Source organism: Numenius arquata, chromosome 2, assembly GCF_964106895.1.
Source record: "Numenius arquata chromosome 2, bNumArq3.hap1.1, whole genome shotgun sequence".
NCBI lineage: Eukaryota > Metazoa > Chordata > Aves > Charadriiformes > Scolopacidae > Numenius > Numenius arquata.
In genome coordinates, this window is record NC_133577.1 from 65,253,359 (window position 1) to 65,265,710 (window position 12,352).

The following is a 12,352-nucleotide window of genomic DNA, read 5'->3' on the forward strand; positions in this document are numbered from 1 at the left end:
GTAAGTTATACAACCTACTTCATCCATACTGCAAGTAGTACACAAGACGGAAAAGCTGGCTCAAACATTACACATATTATGTTATGCTCAATAAGTGCCGGCTGTATTTCTATACAAAGTCTTACACCTAACAGTTTAAAGCCTTCCAGTTGTATGGCTTCCTTATTCAACATTTCCAACAGAAAGCAGAATTAATTTTCACTAACAGACCATTTGCCTCCTACTATAACCTAGGGCACTTACCAGATGATCCAAGATTTTCAGCACAATCAAATCAAAAGCTCAAAGATGAATAAAGACAGTTGGACAATCACTGGAAGAGATGCAGTTTCAGCATACACATCCTGCGTGTTTGCTTAGCGGCTGGATCACCATCAGGACAATATGCTGATATGGGTCTATTACCTGTCACATCCCCTGAAGAAGCAGTCTCCAATGCAAGCAGCAGTAATGCATACGTTCTACACCTTTCCTTTTTATGTCTTCCTAGTAATTAATTCTAAGTGCCAGTAATTCTCCATTACTCCATCATTAGGATGACTAAACACCATTCTACGATAAAAATTATGCAACTATGTTTTGGTCAACCCCAAATACCACCACTGTTACCTGTGACTTTGAATGTTGTAACAAATTATAAGCTTATAAACTGTTCATTTATTAAAAGACATAACTAAGATTACCACCCAATTCAGGAGTCCCTTCGGCTGGAAATGAGAAAGTGTTCAAATATTTTGTTACCTCAGAACTGGATCTCCAAGGGAGCACCGAGTTTTAAGAGAGTAGGATAAACCCTCTCAAAAAGTAGTAAGATTTCAGGCGGTACTACAAGAACTACTGGACACATCATGCTTACTGCTAAAAGAACAGGAATGTGAAATTGTACCTTTCCAAGGATGACCTTAGACTGCACAAAACATTCATGCGAGTCTTGCAGGCAGATAAGCCCTCAGGCACTTACATAATAATGAACTATTGAAACAGAGCCAAGATGTGAGTTTTCAGAGGAAAACAGTCATGGGTTCTGTGATCATGCTTTGTTTTTCACAATGACTTTACTGTGATGTATAACAAGGGGGTATTTGAACCGGTTAACTAATACAGAAAAAGTCAGCTGGAAAGGGCTTATATGGAAGAATGAAAAACTAATGTCCTTCTGAGAGCATCTTGTATCACTTTTCCAATAGCATTTTAAGACTCCGCAGCACAAAACCCAAAGCGGACCTAGGTTACCCACAGTCATGCAGACCTATACTGTTACATCAACCCCAACCTTAACGGACTGTCTGAGATTTTTTCAGTATCGTCTTGAACAGTCTTGTGTATCATCTCCCTTACCCTACACTGACCTGTATATTGGAGTCCTTCCAAATCAGTTGACATAACTGGCATTTTCAACAGCATCACGCGCCAGTTAGATGTTTTAGACAGAAACATTTATGCGAGTGCTGTGAAACCTGGTCAGCCTCTCTTGCCCTCTATCAGGGACCAGCTTAACTTAAAATTTTGAGTTTGCCTTCACGGCAGAAGGCAGGAAATATCATGCCTTTGAACTCCAGACCATAGGATCAACCCCAAATTAGAAGAGCTTTACAGATACAGTAGCTAGAACTAATACACATCTTCTCAATTATTTTTGCAGCAAGTCACCTCCTACTGAATCAAACACTGGACTTCTATAACAGAAAGTTTTAATGTTTTATTACTTATCTTCCTTTTCTACAGTCCTAGTTGATATAAGAATGCCAGAACACCTATCAAAGATCCTAATAAAAAGGAAAGGAAGCTTTGGCAAATCACACTCTGTGTTTCTGGAGGATGACCTATAAGGAGGAAAAAAAAAAAAAACCACCACGAAAAACTATTCCTTTATATCCTTCATTGGAATGAAATGAGTAATTATCAGGCAGCCAAAGAAATTTAGTATTCCTCTTCTATACTAGAAACGTTTTTGAAAATTGCCCCTTAAGAAGTATCTTACAAATCAAGTCTAAGCTACCTAGCAACTTCCTTCACCACATTAGTGAAGCTCGGAAGGATTTTTATAACACATCCATTATTGAGCTATTTCTGCAATGCTGCAGAATTCATATGGTTGCCAATTATTAAAAGGTCACAAAGCAGGAAGTCAAAGAGCAGTTGCACTTAACCACGGATATTAGGATCATCAGGACACAAGGCTTTTTCAGCATCCTTCTCTTAGCTTGGACAATATAAAGGTCAGAAAAACCACTAAGTAAAGCTTTTGTTGACTTTGTTATGCTTTTCTCAACTCTCAGGACACCCACCTCAGAAAAGAATCCATTTTGTTCCCCACTGAAGGTACAGCAGGCAGAAAGCCAATAGCTGGCACTTTGTCACATAGCTACTTTAATAAGAATTATGAATAGACTCTTCCTTTTATTTCTACAGTCATGTTCCATTAAAACAAAAAAACGATTTGCCTGAAAGATTAATATTGAGAACAGCAGAATATTGCCGTTATCGGCCTTGCAATGCTATATGCTGTTCTAGGGAATACATACACACACAAATAATTGCTTAAATGAAAGCAATTTGCAAAGCACACTGTTCTTCACAAATAAATTGGTTGTATCATCCCATAACGTCAGAAAGTACCAGATTCCACCACCACTAACTTATCTTCCTAGCACTAGTCAAAGTAATACATGCCCATAAATTCCACCAGCCAAATAGACCAAGATATAAATTAAAGCATTAGGAAGAAAAACAGAAAAAGTTCATCTTTCAGTATACACCAGGGAGTGGCAAACACTAGATCTCAGGAGCAGCCCACTAGGAAATGCAGTACAGTATTCTTCACAACAAAAGCATACCTAAACTGTGAGCTGAGAGAAGCCAAAATGTGTGGTCAGTGGCTCTTCATCTCCAGTGCTACTAGCCATCCACTTCCTTGTTCCAAATGCAACCCCTCTCCCTGCAGGTAAAAGCCTGTCAGTACTCTCAGGACTGAGAGTACAGGCAGTCTCAGCTATACTTATCTTTGCATTGCATGGCTTTTTAAAACAGCTCCCACTGCAGACTGGGAGACATAGATACAAGTATTTCTTGTACAAGCAGGAGTTAAAGATTAGCTAATGGAATTTTACCACTAGCTAAAGGAATTTTACCATTCAGATTAAATCTAAGAAGCCAGAGGTGGTATTTGTTCTGAAAAGGCAGCTTCTACTACTTGAATTCAATTATTCCATTTCCATTAGCAGTTACGCATTTTACAAAGACTCAGAAACAACTATAGGTATATGTTGGCTTGAAGTCCTTATAATAGTAACAGGTCCCAAAACCTAATATCACTTACCAAGTAGTTTGCACAAGAAATTAAAAGAGCACAAAATACGTGCCTTTATCTAAGTCCACAGAAGACTTTTTATTAAAGTCTTTATGTGAAGAAAATGTTTCATACAGCAAGAAGGTTCACGGCATGTTCCCTCCAGAATTTGTTTATTCAAATATCCATAAACATTCCATTTACTAAAACACACTCAGAACAACATACTAGTCAAGCAGTAAGCATATCCATCACTAAGGAGCTAAAATGTGCACCTCACCAGAATGCTGTCATTAAAACAGAGAGAATCCCACTTAAGGGTCCTACCAACAAAACAACCCCTACTTAAGAACTGCAGGAGAACTGCTTAACACATCCAGTGATCCCCTAACTATAAATTGTCATCCTGTAGACCTAAACAGAACAGCACGACTGACTTTGGCTTCAAACAAGGAATGGCAGTCTCTGCAATCCTCTAAGCGGATGGAACCAAACAGGTTGGGGAAAAGAACATTTAGTTTGGTTAAGAAGAGAAGGAAGGAAATTGGATGAACATATATGAAAAATGGCTTTGGTGGGCTTATAAGTTAGCCTAGCCACACCTTATCTTTGAATATATACAGAACATCATAGCTCCATTTAGAAAAACAACAATTCATGTTGGCAAAGACAGCTAGACTTTTACATGACCTATTTAAATGCAGGCAGCATTGTAACGTTATGACACCTATATCTAGTATGAGTTTGGTTTTCAGCGTTAGATGAAGAAACACAGATGCTAACAGCTTTGAGATAAAATACTGTCAGAAAGAAGATAATAAGACAAGGCAAAAAAAAAAAAAAAAAAGCCTTTCCTGCAGCAGGTCACCACTGAAGTTTGCAATGTACTTAGATTTGCTGGCAGAACATTGCAATACCCACTTTAAGTATTCAGACTTGACTTTCAACCCATTCTGCAAGTAAATTGTCTACTCTCTTGCTTACTGCTGTCTAAAGGTACCTCAGAGCCAATGATTATAGCTCTGACTGTTCCAACACTTTCTGCCTGTAAATAGTGCCTGACTATTTTCTGTTCTCACAAGGGCTTAATTAGTCCTGTTCGCAGAGAGCTACAGCAGCTGGCACATCCCAGCAGACTCCGTTACATTTTCACAGCTACCGAAATCCGTCTGAACCATGCTGCAAGTTTTTCTACACTGACAATTACACATCCTGTGAACCTTTTATCTACCTATACGTTTGAAGACGCCTTTCTGCAAGCAATTTAACCACAAACCCTGAGAAGTCCTGAAACATTCGCTGACATACATACAGTTAACAGAATACCAAACAATCCTGCGTGGCTAGAAAAAGAGACTCTCTTCTCCACTAGCAGAGCAGCAGAGATCTGTAACTCTAGAATACAGGAGTGATCGTAGCTATGTGCAACAACAAATACAACTGCCATCTAATTTTATATTATGCCCATCATCCCTACAAAATATTTCATCTACTTAAGAGACCATTAAGCTACAAATAAAATAAAAACCTACAAACACAACCCAGTCAGTGATTTTCTTCCTACCCAGGCTGCCTCATAACTCAAACAGATGCTGTTCAACAGAAAACTGTGAAGGACACATTTTCATGAGGTTCTGAAAATTCCAAAGAAATTAAAATTGAAAATCATGTTAAATCAGGGGGAAAATTGGTATTAAATATATAATATTTCCTCTTCAAAATTCTCAGCACCTTAATTTTGTGAACACCTCCTTGCCTCAAGTTCTTTGCTACTGCTCAAATCAAGCAGCAGCATAGAAGCTGTGGCACCTCCTTTCCTGAGAGAGGCTGTCTGCTTATCACCACACCAGCTGCCACATCGTAACGCGGGGAGCAGACTTTGGCATACAAAAAGATTGTCACTGTGCCCTAAAAGGAAACTTGGGAGGTTCATCTTCGAACTGGACTAAGATAAAGATTTTATGTCAAACCATTGAGACAAACGTTGCAGAAAACGTATGTAATCACTAGGCACGTTAAACTCAGCTCAGTTTTGCAGTTACCTGATGATAAAAGTCTGTATCTCTCACTCATAGCTATTGCCACACAGAAGGCAGGAGGTTGTTCTTTTAAAAGCACTGCAACGGGAACTATGAGGAAATAACTCGCCTCCTGCTTTTTACTAGTTTACATACTGATCTGCAGCATCCTCCTTCAAAAGTAAAATGTTCTGGCCGTAGAACCATATTCAAATAAACAAGTGAAAGTTAACAATGTTTTCAGAAGTCTGCTTTCTGAAGAACTCATACCTTGATTGTCTCTATATTCTTCATTTTTGAAAATCAGTTTCTTTATTGAACTTGCCTTGACAAATATATTACTTTAAAAAGCAAAGGCAGCTGGTCACCATGTTAACTACAAACAGCTGAAATACAATGTCTTGTAGAAAGGACAAGGCATTTAGAACAAGTTTTATCAGAGAACAAAATAGTAGTCTTCCCCTTAAATGCTGTCCCAAATACTTTTCATAATCACTGACATTATCTTGTGTAATGTCTTTTCACATCTACCAACACCGTCTGCCAGAAAATTCACTGAATGACTCAGACACAGACAGTTTCAAATCATAAATACTCAAAACTGCTATTTCCATTTCAGAACCACTTCTATTTAAGCATTCGAATTGCTGATGGCATAATAATCCAACAACCTCCTGAAGTTTCCTTATCATGATTTTCCTCATGCACAGACAGCATCTCCACTGACGAAAGCAAGCCTTGTTTCTTTGCACAGTGTCTTGGACAACACAGTTTCAGAACCAGAAACCTGTAAAACTTGCAAAATTTTTAGTGCCTAATATTCAGCATCTTTGGTACATGAATGCTTGACACAGCTACCTGAACATGCAACTGAAGACAGAAGATAACAGCAGAGACCCAAGCATTAAAATCACTGGCATTACATGCCCTGCCAATTCACATTAATTTTCCTTCACGAGAAGTCAACAGAAACTCTTGCCTAGAGCAAGCACAGGCTTTTCAAACCCCAGCCTTTTCATCCTGTATCCAGGAGTCAGGCTTCAAGTCTGAATCTCACCCACACTGCCAAAACCGCTGCTCACTAGTCACTTGAGCAAACTAGTAGTAATGTCAACAGTTCAATAACACTGATACAACTCTATCGGTGTAAAGACTGGAGGGAGTGCGGAAGGAAGGAGGGGAAAGGGGGAGCTCGTTGGTTTTGTCTGGCTCTCTTAAAGACCTGATACAACGTAAACTCCTAAACTCATCACATTTTATATGTTTGCAAACATAGATATAATGGATAAGAATCTGTTTAAGGAATTTTCACCATGAAAGGTTTGGCTTAAGAAGTATGCCAAGAATACACTCTCGTCCTTCACACCAGATTATTTTTTCTTATCTGATTTATACTCAGAAAGCATCATTTTGAAAACCTGGACTGAGTTTGGATGCATCTTTTAACCCCTCCATTACTAATTCCAATTCAGTTATCCACATTAGCAACTATTCTCCATGGTTTTCACCACGAAGCTGCCAACCACCTTATCCACAGGCTTATTTAACCATATTTAGTTGTCATTTCCCTATTTTATCAACTAATCCTTCACTTCCAACACAACAATGAACTTCTTCCAAGTTGCCTACTACCACAGACTCACAGTCTTCATACAGGATTAAGCGTCACAGTACAGATGAAGGTTACACATAGTAAGTTATCCCTACAACATAAGAGCCACAGCATAAAATCTTCATAACTGGAACCAGCTAGTAACCCCACAGGAAAAAGAAACCCAAAACATGATCACTTCCTTTCTTTTATAAACAATATTAGCTCATAGCCGACGATAACAAGGAACACGGGCTGTGTTTTATGACTGCGCTGCACCCATAATTCCATGACACAATGTCTAGTTCTGTCGATCATAAATGTATTTTCCTCTGTTATAGCAGTTATCATTAAATTTGAAGTAGTCTCATTAAGATTCTATAGAAAGCAAGCACCTCACTACTGAAATGCTACAAAAAGGCCTCTGAAAAGCCAGAATTTTTACAATATAACTCAGAGAGAGGACTGCGCAGTACACAGCTCTTCACTGACTTCCAGATCCGTGAAGATCACAGCCAGGATGTAACCAGGAATTTAATACTCCCTGACACTGACTACAGCAAGGGAATGAAAATTAAGACCTCAACTCTTGAAAACCAGATTACACCCAGAAGGACTTGCTCAGAGGGCCTGGCTAACGTTAAAAAAAAATTTCCACTTTAAAAAAATATACAAACACAGTTGCAATACACAGAACAATTCAACTGCCTGATGAACTTCAATGCTGCACAAAGGACAAAATGCATCTTTAAATATGGAATAATATCCAAAAGCCTTTCTGCTATGTGACAGATGCATCCAACATAGTTTACATACATGAAGTGACAAAGCCTGTATATCAAATAAGTTAAAATTCAATATTAATGGTTTTCTTAAACCTATATGCCAACATATACATCTACTAAAGCCACTAAATCAACTGAGTTGTAAGGCTAAGACAGACACAAAAAGAAACCAACACTGCCTGAAGAGCTCAGTAACAACAGCTGTCATATCTTCTTTGTCTTCTAGTCGATTACCGTATGTTTCAACGTCTTTGTTGCTCATCCCAAGCAAACAAGGGATGAATACCCGATTCTCTCAGGGGAAAAAAAAAAAAAACAAACAAAAAAACAACAACCACCAAAAAAACACATAACTTTTTAAAAAGTTTTTTAAACTGCCACTTGGGAATATCCAAATTGTGGTTGCACTCCTATCGAGTATTTACATTACCTAGTGTTGATAAGTCCAGTGTTTACAGATTATATATGCACATAAACACACACGCAGCACTCTGCGGGCAAGGCAAGGTTCCCATATTGTGTAAGCGCAGGAGTTATTATTCTCACCGCCTCTGTAAAAAGCTTTTTACGAGCAGCAGTCAATTCCCCCGTCCTGACAAGCAACAAGTGTGCAGAAGGCTACAACCAAGACCCACTTACAGTGCTCTTGACCCACTTAAGAGTGCTTCGCTGGCCTAAAGCCTCCTCCAGCCGAGCACTTCCAGGCGCTCCTTCGCGCCCCTAAGCGCACACCATGACCGCAAGCCCGGCTGGCTCCCGCTCCCGGCCAACCGCCCGCAGGGCCCGCTCCCCGCCGCGCCGACAACACCCGGCCCCGGCCGGGAGGCAGCGCCCACCGCCGGCCTTCCCCCAGCACCCCAGCCACCCACCCGCCTGTGAAGGGGGGGCAGCCGCGGCCCCGACTCGCCGTGGCCTCCGGGGAGCGACGGGAGGGGAGGGAGGCGACACCCCCCCCCCCCCCCCGGCCCCGACAGGGTTCCTCCTCACCACCCCGCCGAGCGGGGGCGCAGCTGGGACTCCCAGCCCCGGAGGCGGCGGCCAGGCCGCGGCAGCCCCTCCGGTGTTGAACGGGACAGGCGAGTCCCCCCAGGGACACTCACCTGGCAACGGCCGGCGCCCGCGAGGTGCTGCCCGCCGCCCCCCTCCAGCGGCCACCGCTGCCGCCGCCGCCTGCCCGGCCTTGTCACCTCCTCCTTGCCCTAGAGCGTCATCATCGCACGAGGCCGCCGCCGCCAATGCGGGGCAGCCTAGCGCGCCTGCGCACGGCGCGCCGGAAGGAAGCACGCGGCGCGGGCGCCCGGCTGCGTCTTGGGGAATGGAGTCTGGAACGGGAGGGGGAGGGGTGTGGGGAGAGCCGGCGGGACGCGCATGCGCACGGGACATGGAGGAAAGAGGGGTGGGGGCACCCCACACACCCCACCTCACCGCTGCGCCCGCCGGCGCTGATTGGCTGAGGGGAGCGAGCGGCGTTTGCGCGGGCTTTTGTTCTTCGCCAGCGCGGGCTGTCGCGTGTGGGGCCCGGTTGCTGGCGGTTGGCGGCGGCGGTTGGCGGCGGCCCGGCAGCCCCTCAGGAAGGGCAGGGTCCACCGACGTATCCGTTCCGTCTCCCGCGGAGGGGCGGGCAGCGAGGTGGTGGCGGGGTGGGGGAGTCCTCTCCCGTGACGCCGCTTCCTCTGGGCCCTGAGCCGGCAGTAGAGCTGTCACCCTCTCCCACGGGAGAGCGGTGTCACAGGAAACCCCCGGTCACTCAGCCCTTCCCGCAAGCGTGGCAGAAAAGGGGCCCGAGAAGGGCCACCCCTGGGGATAGCTCAGAGCCGTCCAGGCTGAGAGAGGCACTTTGAAACTCGCTGCGGTGGGGAGGTGTGAAGTGTCCCCGGGGACCACGGCAGCTGCCACGGGTCCTGCTGAGGGGGAAGAGGCCCCTCTGGAGCAGGGTTTAATGCTCGGGGCAGAACTGTGTGCTCCAGGGCATGGAACGGCGTGGGGAGGCCACAGCTGATGCAACACCACGAAGACGATGAAAACCAGACAGCTTTACCAGGCCTGATGCTGCCAGAGGCATCTGGGAAGCCTGGCTCTTGTGACAGGGCCCGAACACCGGTGTCTGATGTAGAGGCACGGAGAGGCAACACCAAAGAGAACAAGAAGTTTCTCTGTTAAGTAATGGGAGGTGTAGGCAGAGCAGCGGGAAAAACCTATGTGGTGCAGAGATTTCAGCTTCTGAAATCGTGTCCTTGGGGAAAATGGTGGAAACCCTACGCCTGCGTGTTATACAGTGAGACAAGACACTGTGGAAACGCTAAACTGTTAGAGAAAAATCTTGAATTGCCAAGAACAATCGGCTGATCTGGGAGGACTTGCGTAGTTTGTGAGCACACTTTGGTGCTTTGCCACACACCAATACACCCAGAAATTTTAGCTCAAACCAGTGACGGTGAACAAGATACTTAATGGACACAAAATTATCCGGATAAATTAATGCTTGAAATGTTTTGATCCCTAACAACCACCAACATTCAATACATACTGGCCATTCCTTAAAGCTCTGCTTATAAAAATATGATTCCCTACTGTCTCCTTTAAAATACATCCCATCTCACACATTCATTAAAGTCTTTATTATTGCGAAGGGAGCAAGGTAGTTACTGAACATCACAGTTGCACTATTACATGTATTTACAGTTTCTCTCATCAATCAAAATGTATTTTGACAGCCACCGGGCAGCAGCAGGGACAGTAGCAGCTGCAGCGCCTGCTCCAGCTCCACCCCGTGCCGGCGGGATGAAGGATTTCCTGCCCCATCTTTCAGTATTTCATGTTTAAAATGGCGCTAATGGTTTTAAAATATTTTGAGCTCCATTGACGAAAAATATATGTAAAAGCTGTGTGTCATTTTCAACTCTCGTTTCCTGTCACCATAACTTAACATGTACTCAGCCAATTAAGAATGAAATTGAGATAGGAATACTGTTTCGTTAAATATTGAATGAAAGGAATTGGGGTGTTTGATTCTGGTTCGAGAGCCTGGAAATCAAAAAGCAAAGCTTTCTTCTGCCATATGGGGCAAAGTATTCATTTGGAAAGCCACATTCATTTAAAAAAAAAAAAACCTGATTTATGTACTTCCTAGGCATTTATAGGTAATTCCTAGAAATCACAGCATTAATATAAAATGTTCATTGCCTTAAATCCGTCTCGAATGGTTTTCTCCTAAATACATAGCACTGTGCCTTGTGAAAGTTGGCAGGTCATTAGGTAGCTCTGTCCGTTTTCCCCAGCAAGGGAGAACAAATTTGCCTGTGGTAAATGAAACTGAGACTGGCCAGACCCGTCGCGGAGAATTGCAGAGGGCTGCCGCTCTAAAAACCCCGTCTAGATGCGTTCTCAGCCCGAGAGAGGTAATGGCTAAGCGCTTGTGGAGCTCCTTGGGGCTGTGAACAAGGCAGGGCTACAATTAGCTCCAGCACAGTGGCGGTGATAGTCATTAAGTGACACTGGGTCTCACCCCACATCTTTTTTTTTCTGTTCTTTTTTTTTTTTTTTTTTTTTTTAAGTAAGGAAAGGCAGGATTGTAATGTGTCTTTGCATGGCAACGCGACATCCTGCCCATCCCACGTGACTGTGATGCTCTTGTAGTCATGCGAAGGGCTGACACAACTATATGGCACTGCAGGAAGAGCTGAAAGGAAAATTACGATTCAGAAAAAAACTGCCCCAGGGTAAGGAAGAGCCTGGACCTTTTGGTTTTGTTTTTGGTTTTGTTTTTTTTTTTTCAGGACATGCCATATTGCTGCAAGCCTTTAGACTGCTTCATCTTTACTGGCAAACGTACTTGAGCGGCTCCCCTCTGAATTCCCCAGATGGCTGCCACCACGTGACAGCACCATGGGACAGCGCTAATGGGGAAAGGGCCTGGGGGAGGTATTATCTCCCTGCCTCCCAGTAAAGCGGGGCCTCCTCATTCTCTTTGCATTCCCTTCCTTATGAAAGTCTTCATCCCCTCCCAAATCACCGAGGGCCGCACGCTCCGTAAGGCTGCTGAAGGCTGGTGCTTGCTGCAGCCCTTCATGTTCCAAACAGCCGGAGCTGGTGCTGGTACCACAGGGCCATCAGACCCAGCTTGCTTTGGGAAGGCAGCGTGGAGAGGTAACTGTGCCACTTAGGGCAGGTGTCCAACTTGAGTTTCACAGGGCAATATTTAGTACTCCGTTTTATGAGTGCTCCGTTTTATCCCTCCTCACAGGGAGCACTCCCGCCCCTACTGTTTGTTCCTCTTTTCTCTCTTTGAGGAAAGGCTATGAGTAGGTCATGGCTTTTTGAATCCTAGTGCAAAAAAATAGATTTCAACTGTCATTTAAACAGAGCTAAAAAAGAAGAAGGTATAGTAACAGCTTCAGGCCCTGCAGGAGAAGATTGACAATGGGTTGAAGGATGAGCATGCTGTGGTCATTGTACTATACTGGGGGTTATATCATTATTTGAGGATTTACAACAGCTGATCATGATTCTTTATGTCCTTTCTGGTATGTGTCCTGTTGACCACGGAAATCTGTTTTGCTTGTCTTTGATGCTGGTTATATTTAGACTTAAAAGCTGGTATGTTCAAGACGTGGCCCAGTCCCAAAGCCACCAGCTATCTACACTGGAGCTGGAGCTGGGACAGGCTACC

At 43.8% G+C, this 12,352-nt stretch overlaps 1 protein-coding gene across 1 annotated transcript in view; it reads right to left on the reverse strand.

The window, feature by feature from the left end:
- Positions 1-8,879, reverse strand: part of ADIPOR2 (adiponectin receptor 2) — a 47,030-nt gene extending 38,151 nt beyond the window's left edge. Inside the window, exon 1 of the mRNA XM_074166971.1 lies at positions 8,784-8,879. The gene's annotated coding sequence lies outside the window, so the exon portion shown is untranslated. The remainder of the gene's footprint in view (positions 1-8,783) is intronic.
- Positions 8,880-12,352: the final 3,473 nt, after the last annotated feature.